Here is a 16,414-nt window from a genome sequence, read left to right on the forward strand (position 1 = left end):
CCTCCACTCAACAACTCCTGGGAACTGTAGTTTGCTAAGGGTGGGGAGAGTCGCCGGGAGATGCCTATTCCCCACTTCCCAGAGCTACAGTCCCCAGTGTTTCTCGGGACTGTTAGACCACTGAGGACTGAAACTCTGGGAGAGGAATAGGGGTCCCTGAATGACTCGCCACTCTGAACCAATACAAGAATTCCCAGGATTCTTGGGGAGAAGCCTGGACTGGCACGACAACGGCTTTAAATGCATAGTGAAGTTGTGGCCCTGCGTTAATAATAGCAGGGTGGGGGACCTCCAAACTGGGGTTTAGGTTGAAATATCTTGGCTGTTGTTTTTTGTCTTGCTTTGGGGAGAGAACGAGGGTCTGTGCGTAAAGTTTTGGCGCATGTTAGCCAAAGCATAGCTTACAACCCTGCTCCTGTTGTGTCACAGGCATGCCCAACTAATGCTTTGGACTACAACTCCCATCAGCCCCTGGGGCTACATCTGGTGAGAGGCGGACTCAGGTTGGTGAAGGCTCTTCTAACCCACCAGTGTGCCTGTGTGCATCCATGTGCATAGAGCAATGGGGGCAAAGCCCCCGTGAAGCTTTAGGGCTGCGGAATTGGGGGCAGGGAACCTCAACCCTTGAGTCCCGTTTTCCTGTCACAAAAACCTTCCAATATTGATTTACTTTCTGCATTTATACCCCACAATTTTTCCTGTTAAGGAGGACCACAAGGTGGCATAAATGGCTGGCCTACAGTTAATCCCACACAACAACCCCGGGTTAGGCTGAGAGAGGCAGGTCACCCACGTTGAGAGAAGACCCTCAAAGTAGCTTGGGCGAAAGGTTTGGGTTTGTATTCATTATTATTCTTATTATTGTTTGGTGAGCGGCTGTGGCGGCTGACATGAGAATTACCTCTACTCATATCTGCTGGTGCAGATCTTGTTCCAGGATTCAGAGAAGGAGAGATAAGGACCCTGGAGGCTGCCCTTGGCTGGGGGGGGGGGGAATGCACAGAAACGAGAAAAACCACCCCTTTCATAGGGGTCCCCGCGGCGGAGGTGCCCGAAGGGAGCATCTGTGCGCGTGGAGAAGGCAGAAGGTGGCGCATGGCTGCAGTTGTCCGCCCCGTCTTGCCAGCTCCTCCTGCCCTAACGTTTTTCCTCTATCGGAGGCAGCGTGCTGGGAAATCGCAAATGCGCCGTGAGGCCGGAAAGCTGGACTAAAAGTGGGCCGCTAGCCCGATCCAACCCGTATATGTTATGTCCCCCCTAATAGAGAACAGTTATCGTGTCAGGAGGTACTGAGGTAGGCAAAAAAATAATAAAAATAAATCCCCTTTTTGGGCCAGTTTGGGCTGGTGTAGAATGTGTTGCCTGCTGCATTCAACCCAAACTTCGCTCGGCAAAAAGAGATAAAATAAAATATAGCAAAGCCCGATGCTGGGCTCCTCCCCTTTCCCAGGGGGCGCTCATTGTGGGCCAAAAATATCCGCAAGGGTCCCCCTGCGCCAGCGGGCCCAGCTGCCCGTGCCGCACCAGGGTGGCGTTACATCATCAGGTGCTGCGGGTTGCAGTCTCTTGCATCATCAGGGTAGGACAACAGCTGCCGTACCGTGGAAGCACACGTGGGGCCGGTTTCGCTCTCTCAGCTTCCCAGCGAGGCCAAACCCCCAAGCTCTTGGCTCTGCCGCTTTGCTCCCCAGACTAACTGTACATTGCCAGAAGGCCGCCCCCCGCCATTCCTCTGACACAGGAAGAAAATAGGACTGTCCTGGAAGCATTTTTTAAAATCTGGGTGCAGTGGCGTAGCGTGGGGGGTGCAGGGGGACCCGGCCGCACCGGGCGCAACATCTGGGGGGGCGCGCTCGCCGCCTCCAGAGTCGCCGAAGAGCCTCGGGCGCAGGCTGTAGCAGAGCCCCATGTCTCGCAGAACCGACGAGCTGTGCGCGCGTCCGGGCTGAAGGCGTCCGGCAGGCAGCGGCTCTCAGCGCTCGCCGCGGTCCCCGCGTGTCAGGGCCGCGGAGGGCGCGCCAGGCAGCCCCTCCTCACAGCCCCGCCGCCGCCGCTGCAGCTGCTGGGCCATGTTGCATTTTCCTCGCCTCTCTGCCCTCCTCCTCCTCTGGGCAAGCGGTGTCGTTTGGGCGGCAGCGCCAGCGGCAACTCGCCTCAGATCACCTGACACGGACCCGCCGCCACCGCCGTGGCTACTTTACCGTAAATACCCCAGCCCAGGCAGCAGCAAGAAGAAGCTGGCAGCGGCGACAGGTTAAGGGTTAGGAGCGCAAATTACTTGCCTTGCCCCAGGTGCTGACAACCCACGCTATGCCGCTACCTGGGTGCCCCAAGGATGTTTGCATGTGGGTGTTGAACACCTCGTGGGACCTCTCCTCAGTTGCAGGCCTCACAACCCCCAAAGCAGGCATGTTTTTGTTTTATTTTTTGTGGGAAAGGGCATTTCCAAATGAATGGGGAGATGGTGGGCCTACCCTTCCGTATGGCAAATGGCGAAACGTCGCGCATTAAAGCGCATGAAACCCCAGTGATCATGTTGGGGACGAATGGCGTGCTGTGAGCAAGATTAAAAGTCCCACCGCAGGGAGGAGCCAATTTGCTAGGAGAGGAAAGCAGGGCAAGAGTGTTCATCAGTTTTTTTTTTAAAAAAAATGCCGCCAGTTGCTTGATTCTTAAACTGGTTGCCGTACTTATTTCCCACTTTTTGTGCGCATGCGTACACGTGTACAACAGCTCGTTTCGTGGTTGCGAATACAGAACCAGAGGCAGGTGGAACGTGGCGGTTTGTCGTGGACTGTTTGGTTTGGAGTAAAAGTAAAGTGGTTTTTCGCTCGTGCCTGGAGTATTTGGTTGCAGTGTCTCAACAGATGCCCGTTCTTTATTAAGTTTAGGAGCCAGCGTGGTGCAGAGATTAAGAGTGTCGGGCCAGGACCTGGGAAACCAGGTCACCTTGCACCCAGCCACACTATTTCAGCCTAACCTACCTCACAGGGTTGCTGGTGGGGGTGAAGTGGAAGCGAGAGAACTATGCACACTGCCTTGAGCATCTTGAAGAAGAAGAAGAGGAAGAGTTTGGATTTGATATCCCGCCTTTCACTCCCTTTAAGGAGTCTCACAGCGGCTAACATTCTCCTTTCCCTTCCTCCCCCACAACAAACACTCCGTGAGGTGAGTGCGGCTGAGAGACTTCAGAGAAGTGTGACTGGCCCAAGGTCCCCCAGCAGTTGCATGTGGAGGAGCGGAGAATCGAACCCGGTTCACCAGATTACGAGTCTACCGCTCTTAACCACTACACCACACTGGCTCTCTTGGAGGAAAGGTGGGATATAAATGCAGGAATGAGCAGTAGTGAACACCTGGAACGAGGTCTGGGTCCTGTTTCTGGGTTCCCTGGAAGAGGTGCAGCAATCTGGTGGAATTCGGGCCTAAAGCCTAGCCTCTGGAGAACAGTGCATTCTGCATGCGGTCAGAGGTACGCCGCTTTGTTGCTCCACATGTCCTCAGGGCTGACATGGGAGCAAAAAGTTTGGATTCTGAGAAGATCCAGCCAGAGTTGAATCCCAGCTTGCTGCTGATTTGTTCTTTGGAATTTACTCAGATGGTGCAAATAGGGTGTTTTGCAGAGGGCGAAGGGAAAATGTCCCTGCCCCCAAGGAGCTTACTGTCTGAAATTTGACAGAGAGGAAATAACAGAGGAAGCTGTTGTTTCAGTTGCATCATGTATTTAAAAGGCTACTGTAGTGGGGTGCGTTTTGGGGGTGTGGCGGGAAGGGGGAAGCACTGGGTGTGGGCTCGATCCTCAGCCCGGGTTGCCGAAGAGACCTTGGCACCGTCTCCAGCTGCTCCACCCTCCGGAAAGGGATCCCCCTAGCCCTCGTGGGCGTCTCTGAAGGGCCCCCTTGTGCTGGCTGGAGTGGACCCTTCTGAATGTCCATTGTCTCGACACACTGGGGCCTTTATCTCTACCAAGGCTGATACGCAGTCCTCGACGCACCATTTCTGCCGACTCTCCCCAGTTAACGGCCATTATGTCATTTACGAGAGCATCCCTGTTAATGCCTTTTTAATGCGCCATTCTTCTGCAGCCTGGCTTGTTCCCATTTTACAGATGAACTGAGGGCTTGCCTTGGCTGCTGCGTGTTCTGCAACATGACATTGATGCAACAACTGTGCATTTGTGGCGAAATCATACTGAACCATGCACACATTCATTGTGCTTTGCGGGTTCTTCTGCAGTGCAGCCGCGGTGCTGACTTCTTGAGGGGTACCCTTGCGCCGTAGCGGGACATGGGCGGTGCGAGGAGTTACTGGGTCTCAGGAGGAAATTATGGGGCATGCACTGATTGGAAATGAAGCAGTACGCTATTTGAAAAGCAACTGTGGTGAACAGATTACGCTAGTAGGTTTGCAAGAAGTTTTGTAAGGTGAATTATTTGAAATATTGCAAGAAAGGCAATGCGGAGAATTATTAGTTAAGGGTAATTAAAGGCAATAGGAAATTAAGAAATGCATAACAAGTGATAAATGAACGGAAGATCATCAGAGGTGTTGATGGAAGTCTAAAAATATTGTATAAGATGAGAAGTTATGTTGTATGAATGTTGGAATTAATATGTTAGAAAATAAAAATGTATAATAAAAAAATAGTGGAAATGAAGCAGTACGTCTGCCCTCAAACTCTTGCAAGTATTGAAAGCGTGCAACCGCCCCAATAACACCAGGAGCACAATTCATCATCAGTGCACGCTAAAAGGACATCTGAAGGGTTGCTCTCAGCTGTGAAGCAACTTTTGCGTCACAGAGGTGAGACCGGAATGCCAGCTCTGTCTCTCACTCTCTCGCCTGCTGGTGCCCAGTTCCAACTTTCCCCTTCAACCTCCTCTCTGGGTTTCCCCCGTTTTGAAAGAGAGTTTTGACACTTTGGTGACTAAGCTAGTTCAGCAGGAGGCAAGGCAGGTTCACCGGGGCTGTGGTTTTGTTTTTGGCTCAGCCCTAGAGGGAATATTGCCGGATAAGTTGGGTCAGGTTTTGGTTTCTTGCAGGAAGAGCGCAGCCGGCTTCTTCGCGAGACTCCGGCTCAGCGGTTCCAACAAGGAGCGGGCAGGTGTGTGTGTGGATTTTGGGGTTGCCCTACAATGGCACCTTTAGGGACACCCGGCTTCACACGACTCCCCCCTCGGGAGGAATGCACAACTGAAACATCAAGCGTGCATGTCCTGGGCTGCAGCCTCTGGGCTTCTGATAAGTTGCAGCTGTTGTCTCCTTGGAGCTGCTGATAAAGGCAGAGGCCTTGCAGCTTTCTCTTGGGGCGGCCAGCTGCCGAGGTGAGCCGGGTGCAAATCCTGCAAGGGTTCCTCTGGAGGAAAAGAGTGCAGGGAGGTTCGGGGGAAGAAGGGCCTCGCTCGCGGGCAGAAGATCCCAGGTTTGACCCTCAAAGGCTAGGCGGGCTTTTCCTGCGTCCTCTTGTAAAAAGAACATATCTGCTTCAGAGTTTCCTGGAGTTCAGCAAAAGCTCTCTTTCCCTTGCACCTCCCAAAGGTGTCCCGGCAATTATGGCGAAGGCGTTTACTTCAAAGCTCAAGGAGGTGCAAGTTTCGCTCGGTTTGCACATCCCCCCCTCCTGTGGGAGTGCACTGGAGGGGGGCCTGTGCTACCTCTGGGGCAGAGGCAGTTTGGCACATAGGGGAATTGCGACCATTTCTGGAGTGGGGCATGTCTGCAGAGCTATGCAAGAACATTGTGTGTGTGTGTGTGTGTGTGTGTTTGGGGAGCTGGATGCTCTCTTCAGGTGAGCGAGTGGGATTTGAGGTGAATAGGTGGCGTCACCCTGTGGGATTTGATGATTCCCTGAAAATTTGCAGTGTGTGTGTGTGTGGGGGGGGGAATTTCTGACTCTTCAATCAAAGCCTCCTTCGTCCTCTCTAACTCCTCCTTCCTTCCTTCCCTGCAGGATTGGGTCCCACACCATGGCTGGAGCGTAGTCAGACCCTCCCCCCCACACCAGCCGTGTCTCGCATGGGCCCGGCGTGTGGGGGGAGTCAGCCAATGAGAAAGCAGCGACGGGACCCCCCCTTCCTTTGGTGAGTGGGCTGGTTTTCAATGTCCTCCCATGAATGAAATTTTTATGCTTTATTTTTTTGCACTTTCCGGTTTGGCCCTTTTCAGCAATTTTTGGGATTTCTGTGTTTTGTATTGTTTTTTCAGTCGGCAGTGGAGGGGACTGTATTTGGGGGTGGGCAGGGCATGGGTTCGACCTTGAGGGTTTGCTGAGTTTTGGGGAGGAGGTTTGCAGTTCTGGCGCATACTACGCAATAATGGAGCAATAATACGGGACCTTTTCCCAAGCGACAGCCACGGTCCCTTCTGAGCAGCCTTTCAGGGGCCACAGAGGGCGTGGCCAGAGGCAAAGGTGTTCAGGCTATAAATGTGACTTTTGCCTTCCGCGCATGCTTGCGCATCCAGACGAGCAAGAGGCCTTCTCAAGGGTTCACATTCCAGCTGGGCAAAAATCTTTGGGGTGCAAAGCTGGGCTGGTGAGGGGTGTGGCGTGTGGAATGTTCTGGGGGCCTGAAGAGGTGGCCTGGAGGGGCCACACTGGACTCCTTAGGCCTGAGATTTCTCGTCTCTGCCACAGACAATTGAGAAGGATACAGTTTGGCATATCAGAAAACCTGGCTTTGTGTGTGTGTGTGTGTTTGTGTCAGACAGTGCTGTGGAGGAAATCTCCCCCTTGATGCACATTCTTGCGTTGCGAGGCCGTGAAACGAGCGCACACTGCCTCTCTCTAGGAATACGGAAAGGCGAGCCCCTTTGCGCACAGTCGTGCATGTTGCACTTTTATTTTTATTTCTCCACAGCAGGGGACAATAGCTGGGCGCCCGCGTGTTGCAAAGACACACAGGCACACATACGCAAAAGCAGATTAGCTCTGCCTCTCTCGCTTTGCCCTTCCTTCCTTCCTTCCAGCCTGTGAGGGGGCCTGACGGACCAGGCTTGGACCTTGGCACAGTTCCTCCCCAACCCCCCCCCCCGCGCATCTTTGGCACACTGCCAGTGTAGCAGCTGGGCATGTTGCGAGGGGGTGGGGGAGACAGAGAGCGCAAGGGAGGTGGGACACGGAGGGAGGTTCTCTCTCTCTACGCAACCACAAGGAGGCAGAGACAGGGAGAGAGAGAGAGAGAGAGAGTCTCACATGCGCCTCCTCCAAACGCCCAGCCACAGCTGTGACCTTAAAAGGCTCCTTGTCGGAGTGAATGCTTAACCCCACGCTGGCTGCTTCTCGGGGGCCAGGCCCACGGACAAAGCCTGCCCCCCACCCGCCTCCCTTTTTTTGCTACCCTCCCCATAGTCTCTTCCCCCCAGCGGCCTTCTGGGTTTTACAGAAGGAACAAAGGCTTCCAGTGGCGTTATGACTATTGTTATAAGTTTGTGTGAGACAGTGGTTTGCTTTATCTGCACTTTCCCCCGCTTGCGTCACAGAGGGAGGCGAGTTTGGTTTGCGCGTGGCTTTCTGCCACACCACCCAAAACGTGGAAATGTTTTCGTACGGCCGCAACATGGCCGCCCTGGATGTGAGGGGGAGCGCCCCTCTGCCTGGTGCATGCCCCGCCTCACGATGGGCCTTGCGGCGCTGGGCCAGGGTCCTAGGCGCCACAGAGCATTGTGGGATTGATGGCGCGCTTGGCCTGTTCACCTTGTGTGATGCTGAGCTGCCGGCAAGGGCCTTCTTCATGTACACAAACACAAAACAGTGAGCTCCTGTGCCCATGCCCAGCCTCCTTTTCCGCCACCTCAGAATTCCCTCCATGCCTTAAACCCGGCATGGAAAATCTTGCGGCTTCCTCCCAATGACACAACACAGGAACTATTGGGGGTCTTGCTGCTTGCCCATGGACTTTCTTGTTTCTCTTTTTAAAATTGCCTCCCGGTTGCTCTGGAAGCGGTCCACTATCAAAAAGAAATAGGGTGGCGCACCGTGAGGGAAAAGGTGTCCGGGCTGCACATTCATGCCTCAGCCCACTGAGGCTTGTGGGCCTGGATGGGGTGGCTGAGACGAGGCAGGGGTCAGGGCCCTCTCTCCCCACAACGTGGCAGACCTCTGGCGGTGGGGGAACAGCAGTCTCTTCAGCCGTTGTACACTTGCAGGGCGCATGGCCCCGCCTGTGGAGGTGTGTACGCAGGGAGCTGGGAGCTGCCCTTTAGTGACGCCACAACTTTCCCTTCCTTTGCGTCTTGTTTCGTTCTGCTTTCCCCTCTCCGGTCTCTGCGCAGTCATGTCCTCCGGCGCGTGTGCGGGCGCAGGTCTTGCCGTTGCGCCTCTACTCCTCTGGCGTGTGGGATCGAGCAGCCCGCCCTCAGATGAAGGAGAGCACTGCGTGTGTGCGTGTGCATTGCAGGGAAATACATAGCTAGATACACGGTGTGTGTACGTCTAAGCGCTTACACATTTGCAAAGTTTCATGCGCCGCCCATGTCTGTTATGCGCTCCTGGCCGGTATGACTGTGTTGGGGTTTGCTCTCTCTCTCTCTGTGTGTGTGTGTTTTCCCTGTTAGGCTTTTCTTGGTTTCCTCAGAACGGAAGGCCGGCAGTTCGGGGCTGGGCGAGGGGGACGCCACCTCCTCGTCTGGGATTCCCAGGCGGGGCAACGATGTGGGGAGCTGAGTGGAGGAGGAGGGACCCGGGGGGGGGGAGTTGACGATGATGTCACCCCAGCCCTTTAAACCAGGACAAGTTTCCCGGGGGTGGAGGGAACGAGGGGGGGGGCTGAGTCACTTGTGGCCGGAATTCACCCCCCGCATGTGCTCTGCTGACTTGGCAGGGACCCCGAACCCCACACGGCGTGTGTGTGTGTAAGGGGGGGAGGGCAGGACACGCCGGCAGGCAGGCAAGCGAGGGGAGGAAGCACAGAAGTTAACACACACGCACAATTCCCTTGGCTGTGTGCGAGGCAGTCAGTGCTCCTTTGTGTACCCCTGGGGGACAGCAACGCTTTGAAGCGCACCATGCCTCTCTCGGGCCACGAGGTAAGCCCAGGCTGTGGGTGTGGGCGTGGGTGTGCGTGGGTCTCTCTTTCTCTGTGTCTGCCTGCTTTGTGTGTGTTTGTGAGGGGAAGGGAAGGATTCTGCGAGTGGCAGAGAGAGAGTTTCCGTGCCGGCTTTTCTCCTGGCACATGTCGCGCGCTCAATGTTCCCCGGCTCAATCTCGAAACACCTCCCTGAGCTGGGATTCCTTCACATCAAGGGTGTGTGTTTGTGTCCTACATGACCCTTTGGGTCCCTTCCAACTCAAGGTGTGTGTTTATTTGCCATGGGCATTGCTGATGCAGCATTCTCAAGCGAAATTGTATGTTGTGTGTGTGTGTGTGTGTGTGTGTGTGTGTGTGTGTGTGTGTGTGTGTGTATTGGTAGGGGAGAGTTGATTCCCACAGGGTGTGTGGCTCTGGTGGCGCTTGCACCCACTGTGCTTAGGGCAACGTGCCCCTGTGCTTCTTCTGGGCGGGGGGGGGGGGGAACGACGCAAAGGGGTTGTTCTAAGTTTTTGTCTCTCGCTCGGCAAGGGTTGCAAGACTTTCGGGACGAGTTGACTCACTTCTGCCCCAGTGTTGTAATCTTGTGCAAGGACCCTGTTCTGAAACTCTTGTGCTTTGTTTGTGTGCAATCCCCCTCCTGCCCCACAAAGCTTCAAGGCCTCTTTTGTAAAAACCCCGTGTGCCCCCCCCCTTCTTATCGCCTGTCTGCCTGGGTCCTTCGCTCTGCGCATTTTGTGAAACGATATCAATATGGGGCAATGTTTGTATATGTGCGTGCAAATTCAGATACGTCCGTACGTCTGGAAGTTTCTGTGTCTAAAACAGCCATCCCAGAACAGCTGCCCTCTCAGCCCTGAAGGGTTGTTGTTGTTTTTCTTACTATTTATTTATTTCATAAAACTTATATATTGCTTGCTCGTGGAAGAAAACCCTCAAAGCGGTTTACGACTAAAGTGACACGGCGAAATTATCACTAAGAAGTTTACAGCCGTAATTTAAAATATACAGAAAGTTAAAACTGCAATAGAATAGACTACAGCAAATTCAAACCCCCACAAACCTTCTGAACACCTAGGTGGGCTTGCCCAGAGTAGATGCGGCACTCGTTTTATAACCCACTTATACAATAAGTAGTATGTTATTTTCATTATCATTACCGCTATTACTACTGTTATTATTAAACAAGAAGGTTTTCAGCAGGCTCTGAAAAGAGTACAGTGAATTTGCCTGCCTGATAATCAAGCGGCAGGGAGTTCCGAAGAGTCACACTAGATGGCAAAGTCCTTATAGATGTGATGCAGTTATTCAGTGGTGCCTGAAAAATGCCCGTGGGGCTGATGAGAACTACAGTCTAGAAAACCTAAATTTGGGGAAGCTAATGTGTCCCTTTAGTTTAGAAGGTGTTACACACCTGAATTTTTTCATCTGTGTGTGTCCTTTGTGTTGGTGTGTATCTGTGTGTTCCTTAGGGGCATTTGATGCGCGCACACATTCCCCCCCCCCACAATAACCCCCCCCCAAAAAAAAACAATGGGGAAGAACCCCTTTGATTTCTGGGTGTTTCCTACTCTCTCTCTTTCAAGGCAGGTAGATGCAAATCTGGAAAGGTGGGTTATTGGGAACCCAGGTCGCAATCTTGAGGAATCTGTCTGGGATTCCCCAGCTGCGTAACCCAAGGGGGGTTTTTCCCAGCCCTGTTGTGATCTGTTAACCCCTGAAATGCCGAGGGGTTTTCCTCGGGCGCAAGTTAGCTGAACTCCCTGCTGGGGAAGGCTTAGCGGTGTGCGGTGGTCTGCCCTCCCCACCCGCCCCTCGGACCTAAGCAGAAAAGTCATGCGAAACAGAAAAATACGCCTGCGCTTCTTGTGAATGATCTATTTGTGCGATTGGCCCTCGTGGGCGAAGGAGGAGGAGTCGGAGGAGTCATGGCAGAAAATCACACGCCCACTCCATTGGACAACTCAGACGCACCGTGTGGGTCCCTCGCGCATGGGCCCTGCGCACTCCTGGGCGCTGCTTGCGATGTGTATATTTTCCCTAGTGAGTAGGCTAGTGCACTGCTGTGGAGGCGTCTTGAGCGTGGCAGTTGTGAGAGGAGCTGCTTACGTCAGCCTGCCCCTGGCTGTGTGGTACTCCGACCATGCGCCCTCGGTGCGTTGGCTGCTGCGAAAAGCATGCGTTGTTTAGCTTTCTGGCGCTGGGTTCAAGGAAGTCGTGGGCTCCTGCCGTCATGCCGTCAGCCCACCGTGCTGTGAAAGTGGCGCACGCGGGGGTGTTGCTTCACCGCGCACTGTTGCGCGTGGGTGTGTCTGTCGCACTGCCCTGTGTGGTGTGTGTGTGTGTGTGTGTTTTCCGGATTGCTGTGTGTGGGCAGAACCGGGCCTCTTCGTGTATCTCTCTCTGTGTGTGAGTGTGTGTGTTTTATCCTGACTTGCATTTATAGATTGATGTGTGTGGATGCCTTGCGTTTTGAGGGGAAGGAGTGTGGGCTTCTGTGTGTATGTGTGTGTCACTGCGAAGGGTGTGTTTTGTGCCTCCCTCGTGGTGTGCGCGCATTAAGGATATGAACTGAATTAACTCTCGCCCTCCTCTCCTCCCAGTTCTCTCAGTGGTTTCCAGGACATGGGGGTTTGGGGAGAGAGAAATGGCAGCCTTTCTGGTGTTGACTCAGCGCTGACACAGCTGTTCTCACCCTCCTGTGCGCGAATGTGTGGGAGACCTGTTCATTGTGCCTAATGAATCACACACACACACACAAGAGCCGCAGATCCCTTGCAAACAGGTTCCTAAACCCGCATCCCAGAAAGCGGCCGGTTGCTCCAGGTTCTCCTGACCTACGGGGTCATCCCACGCTTTGCTCTTTGAGCGCTCCCTCTCCACACTCCCTGGGGGGAGGACTACGGCTCTGGCGTCTGCCAGAACCCGGAGGAAAAATCCTGTGTGCCTCCCCCTGGACTGGGGTTGGAATGGGGGTCTTCTTGTTAGGACGCCAGTCGCTACCAGGACAGATGAAAGGAAGCCAGTCTTCATGGAGTGCACAGTTAACGTGCGGAACTCCCTGCCACAGGCCACCGACTTAGACAGCTTTAAAAGAGGATCAGACAGATTCACGGAGGAGGAGAGAACCACCGATGGCTTATGTGCTTACGGAAACTGGGTGGAAGCCAAGGGAGAAGTGGTCTCGATGCAGACATACAAGTGCCTTTGGGTCCCCGCTGCCCTGAATCCGTGTGTGCTCTTTACATTTGTGACTTGCTCCCTGCCCAAGTAGGGATGCGGGTGGCGCTGTGGGTTAAAACACAGAGCCTAGGACTTGTCGATCAGAAGGTCGGCGGTTTGAATCCCCGCGACGGGGTGAGCTCCCGTTGCTCGGTCCCTGCTCCTGCCAACCTCGCAGCTCAAAAGCACGTCCCAGTGCAAGTAGATAAATAGGTACCGCTCCGGCGGGAAGGTAAATGGCGTTTCCGTGCGCTGCTCTGGCTCACCCAAAGTGGCTTAGTCATACTGGCCACATGACCCGGAAGCTGTATGCTGGGTCCCTCGGCCAATAGAGCGAGATGAGCACCGCAACCCCAGAGTCGGCCACAACTGGACCTAATGGTCAGGGGTCCCTTTACCTTTACCTTTACCCTGCCCAAGTGAGGCCTGTGTCTATGTGCTTGCGGTGTTTTGCGTGCATTTGCACCCCTTACGAGTGTGCGCTGTGTCTGTGCATATGTCCCCACATGTGTGTCTGTTTGGCTACATCTTTGGGGTGGGTGCAGGTGACACATTCTGTATCTCTGGGCATCTTTATTGACCTGGATAGACACCTACAGTTGGCACCAGCCCAGAGCCCGGTTTGCCCTCCCGAGCCAATGCAGACCCTGCTGTAACGCCCTGCCAGTTGCCTGAGTCTCCTTGCGAGGTGGGGGCCTGGTCCCTTAAGCAGGAATGAATTAGGACTGCAATGTTTCTTTTGCGACCTAGCTCCACCTGGAGAGATGCTAGCTCAACTCCCTAGGTGAGCACCTTCTCTCTCGCCTACACCCCCATTAGAGAGAGAGAGCCTTTTCGGTGGTGACTCCCGTGTTGTGGAATTCCCGACCAAGAGAAGCTAGACTGGCTCCTTCTTGGTTATCATTCCTTTCTGACCGTTGCACCACCTCCCATGCCCGCCTTTGTGTCCTTCACCCTCGTGGGCACCCATTCACTCTCGCTTTCTGCCGATCGCTCCTTCTCCTCATTCACGCCTTGTGTCAATGCCCTCCATGCTCAGGCACACTTACCCGTGATGAGCACAGTCTCCCGTGACTCGCTACTTCCTCTGCGGTTGGGGTGACTTGCCATTGTCTCTGCTTCCCTTTTCTTGTAAATATGTCCCGTAAGCAGCGAGCAATCTCTGTTTCGGAGAAAACGAACGCGGAGGGGAAACTGAAAGGATCTTTCCCCAAAACAACACAGCTCAGGAGGGGGGGGGGATGTTTCACCCCACCATTGATACAGGGGGGAATTTCTAAACCCTGCTTGCTGGGCGAGCATTGGTCCGCTTGATCTTCTGCCCCGTGGCAGTGGGCAGAGGGGGCACTTTTTCCATTTTGTGCCATGCCCTTTGGGGCATTGGGGGCCAACCCAGCGGTGCCCTTTCTGCCCCACTGGGTTCCGGGCAGCCGCCCCCAGGACCCTTGTCCCCGCGCCTTCCTGGAGGCGTGGGAGTGTTGGAGATCCCCTGCGCAACATGTTCGGTGCGCCGTGCGGGGGCCGCTGACGCGCATGCCCGGGGGAAGAAGGGTCACCTCACCTCCTCACCCAGAACTCTGTGCGTGTGTCGGGATGGGTGGGCACTGAGCGCGAGAGAGGTTGTGGGAGTATGGCGGGCGACGGCCCAACGCTGCGATGTGACAGAGCTGACGGCTCTAGGTGTGCGTGTGTAGGAGCAGAAGAGAGCAACCACACACATGGGTGTGTGTCTTTGTGTTTGCGTGCCCTGCTTTTGTTATTTTAGATTTCTAGCATCAAATAGGTGTCTTTTGTGTCTGCTGGGTTTGGCCACGCCTTCTCCTTTGGGCTGTGTATCGACAGCTGCTTGCACAGGAAATGGCTTGCTAGACCCGTGTGTGTGTGTGTGTGTGTGTGTGTGTGTCTGTGTGTGTTGGGGTGCATTTCCTGTCCCTCCCCCTACTTCCTCCACTCACAGGAGCTGCCTCACTTCCTCCCTGGGTGGACGGTCCCCAGTGACATCCCTGTCGATTTTTCCCATAATGCAACGCTGGCTTTTAGAGCGAGGAATGGTTTTGCGGGGGGGGGGGGCGGGAGGGGCGATATAATGCTCCTCTGAAGTTGCAGCTGCCTTGGCCTCCTCGCTGGGAGAAATCTTCAGCCTAGTAGCTGCCGTTAACACCCACACATGCGCCGGCCCTGGAGCGGCGAGGGGTGTGCGCGTTGGCACGCTGGCCAGACTGGGTGGGAACTGGACGCTTCTGCTGTCCGAGGGAGGGAGGGAGGGTGTAATAGCTGGAGGCTGGGTGAGTCCCCAGACGGGCCAGCCTCACACTCCTACGCCAGCTGCACTGCCAGGACTTGCCCCCATCGCTTCCTCTTGGCTCGCTCACCGTGGCGTCACAGCTCAGCCCCGAAATCCCCACAGTAGCAGCAGCATGGAGTTTGTGAGGGTTGGCATTAGTGGGACAGAGAGGAGCATGCTCACTTGTGTGCAAATCGGCGGGGCGCATGGATGTCGCTCGGCGTGGGGAGATGTGGGGCAGTGTGTCAGAGTGGTGTGAGCAAGACAACAAGTGTGTGGTTGGCGTCACCGGCTGGTTCACACCAGAATGCAAGCACGCAGACGCACAAAGTTTCCGTACGGCCCGGGGGCATGGCGAGATCATGTAGAAAGCTCCCGGGTGTATGGGCACACATGGAGATTGCGTGCGTGCCAGCAACATGGGCTGCACATGTTTGGAAACGGGTGTGTGTAGCCACACGTGTGGGGGGGGGTCACTGGTTTCTGAACACGCACAAACACATGTCATTTTGGCCCCGTGTGTGTGTGTGTGTGTAGATTTGCGTGCTTGTCGAATCCTTGTTCGTTTTATTTTATTTAGGAATGCATGTTCTACATTCTCTGCTGTCTGAAAGAAAGAAAAAACATGTCTTAACAGCATTATGACACCACACACACACACACACACACACACACACAAAATCTACGCAAACGAAAACACAAATAAACTAGAGTCACCCTAGCACGAGCTAACAGAACTGGAATTTGGAATTGTCAACAAACAGAGTCCTCTGGGATTCCTTTGCTGTTGCAGCTACTTTTTCACCTTGGGGGTGGTCAGCCAGTCGAGATGGTGAAGACCAGGGTGCCCTGGGTGGCAAAGCGGCCCAGAACCTGGATCTCGGTATTGGAAGGTGTGTACGCCTGGCCTTACAGACTTGCGGTTCAACCTGAGGCATATGTTGGGGGCCGGGGTGCTGGTGTCCTGTGCCGGAGCTGAGCTCACAAGGGTGAGAAAATGCAGCGCGTATGTCTTTGCTGGTGATAAGGATCTCGCACGAGTGTGAGCATGCAAGGAGTGTGGAAGTATTCTATCGGTGAACTCTTGGGGCAGGTAGCACAGATCCCCCAATTCGGAATGGCTCTGCAAAGTTGTGTGTGCAGGGCGAGCGATGAGCTTTAGACCCCTGTCTAAAGCTGGTGGGATCTCAACTTTCAGTCGGTGTGGTGTCTCTGTGCTCAGCCTCCACATCTGGAAGCAGAAATGCTTCTGAATTTCTCTATGTAGTATATAATCATATTTGTATACAGTAGAGCTGTAATATCACCCAAAACCGGTTTCAAGTCCATATCATAATTTTCATAATGTTGACCTGGCGATATATTGCGAATCACGATGTGTGTGTGTGCTGCGCAAAAATCACAATGTGGGAAGAAACATGAAGCTAGCCAGTTGTTCTCAACATTGCCCCATCCTTACTTCAGACATCGCAATGTATCGGTATATCATAATGTTTAGCCGGCGGTACATTGCAATGTTGAAAACCAGATATTGCCCAGCCCTAGTTATATAGGCAACAACCGTTTTGCACTGGGGTTACATTCCTGACCCCGTGACGGTGGAGAGCCTTTTCCCAGCCTCTTCCAGGTCGCGGTGATATGCGCATGCGCGGTCGTGCGTTAATTGGATGTGCGTAAATCGGCCGTTGGCTGAATAATTTCAGAATGGAGTGCATCTTGGGTGATGCCAACACACTCCGCAGGCGTTGTAACTTTCCCTGAGCTTACCTGTGTCAGAACAGCCTGTTTTTCGGGCATATTATTAGCATGCGTCTTCTCCACGTCCAATTTGTCGTGCATGCCTCCGGAGGTTTTGTGTCGTGTCCCCAGCAGCCTCGTTGCC

The 16,414-nt window shown here is 54.1% G+C and overlaps 1 protein-coding gene and 1 long non-coding RNA gene across 8 annotated transcripts in view; one reads left to right on the top strand and one right to left on the bottom strand.

Moving 5' to 3' along the window:
- The window catches only part of LOC309326855, a 185,557-nt gene that overhangs the window by 15,563 nt on the left and 153,580 nt on the right, over nucleotides 1–16,414 (bottom strand). The window lies entirely within an intron of this gene.
- Nucleotides 1–16,414, top strand: part of KDM6B (lysine demethylase 6B) — a 75,735-nt gene that overhangs the window by 5,441 nt on the left and 53,880 nt on the right. For 5 of the 7 annotated variants that reach the window (XM_081835590.1, XM_081835595.1, XM_081835596.1 and 2 more), the window contains exon 2: nucleotides 5,951–6,080. The gene's annotated coding sequence lies outside the window, so the exon portion shown is untranslated. Of the gene's footprint in view, nucleotides 1–5,950; nucleotides 6,081–8,892; nucleotides 9,025–15,290; nucleotides 15,426–16,414 lie in introns of those variants that run through there. The other 2 variants (XM_081835594.1, XM_081835593.1) reach the window with 2 other exon arrangements.

Source organism: Podarcis erhardii (assembly GCF_964252035.2).
Source record: "Podarcis erhardii genome assembly, chromosome: 13".
NCBI classification, from domain to species: Eukaryota; Metazoa; Chordata; class Lepidosauria; order Squamata; family Lacertidae; genus Podarcis; species Podarcis erhardii.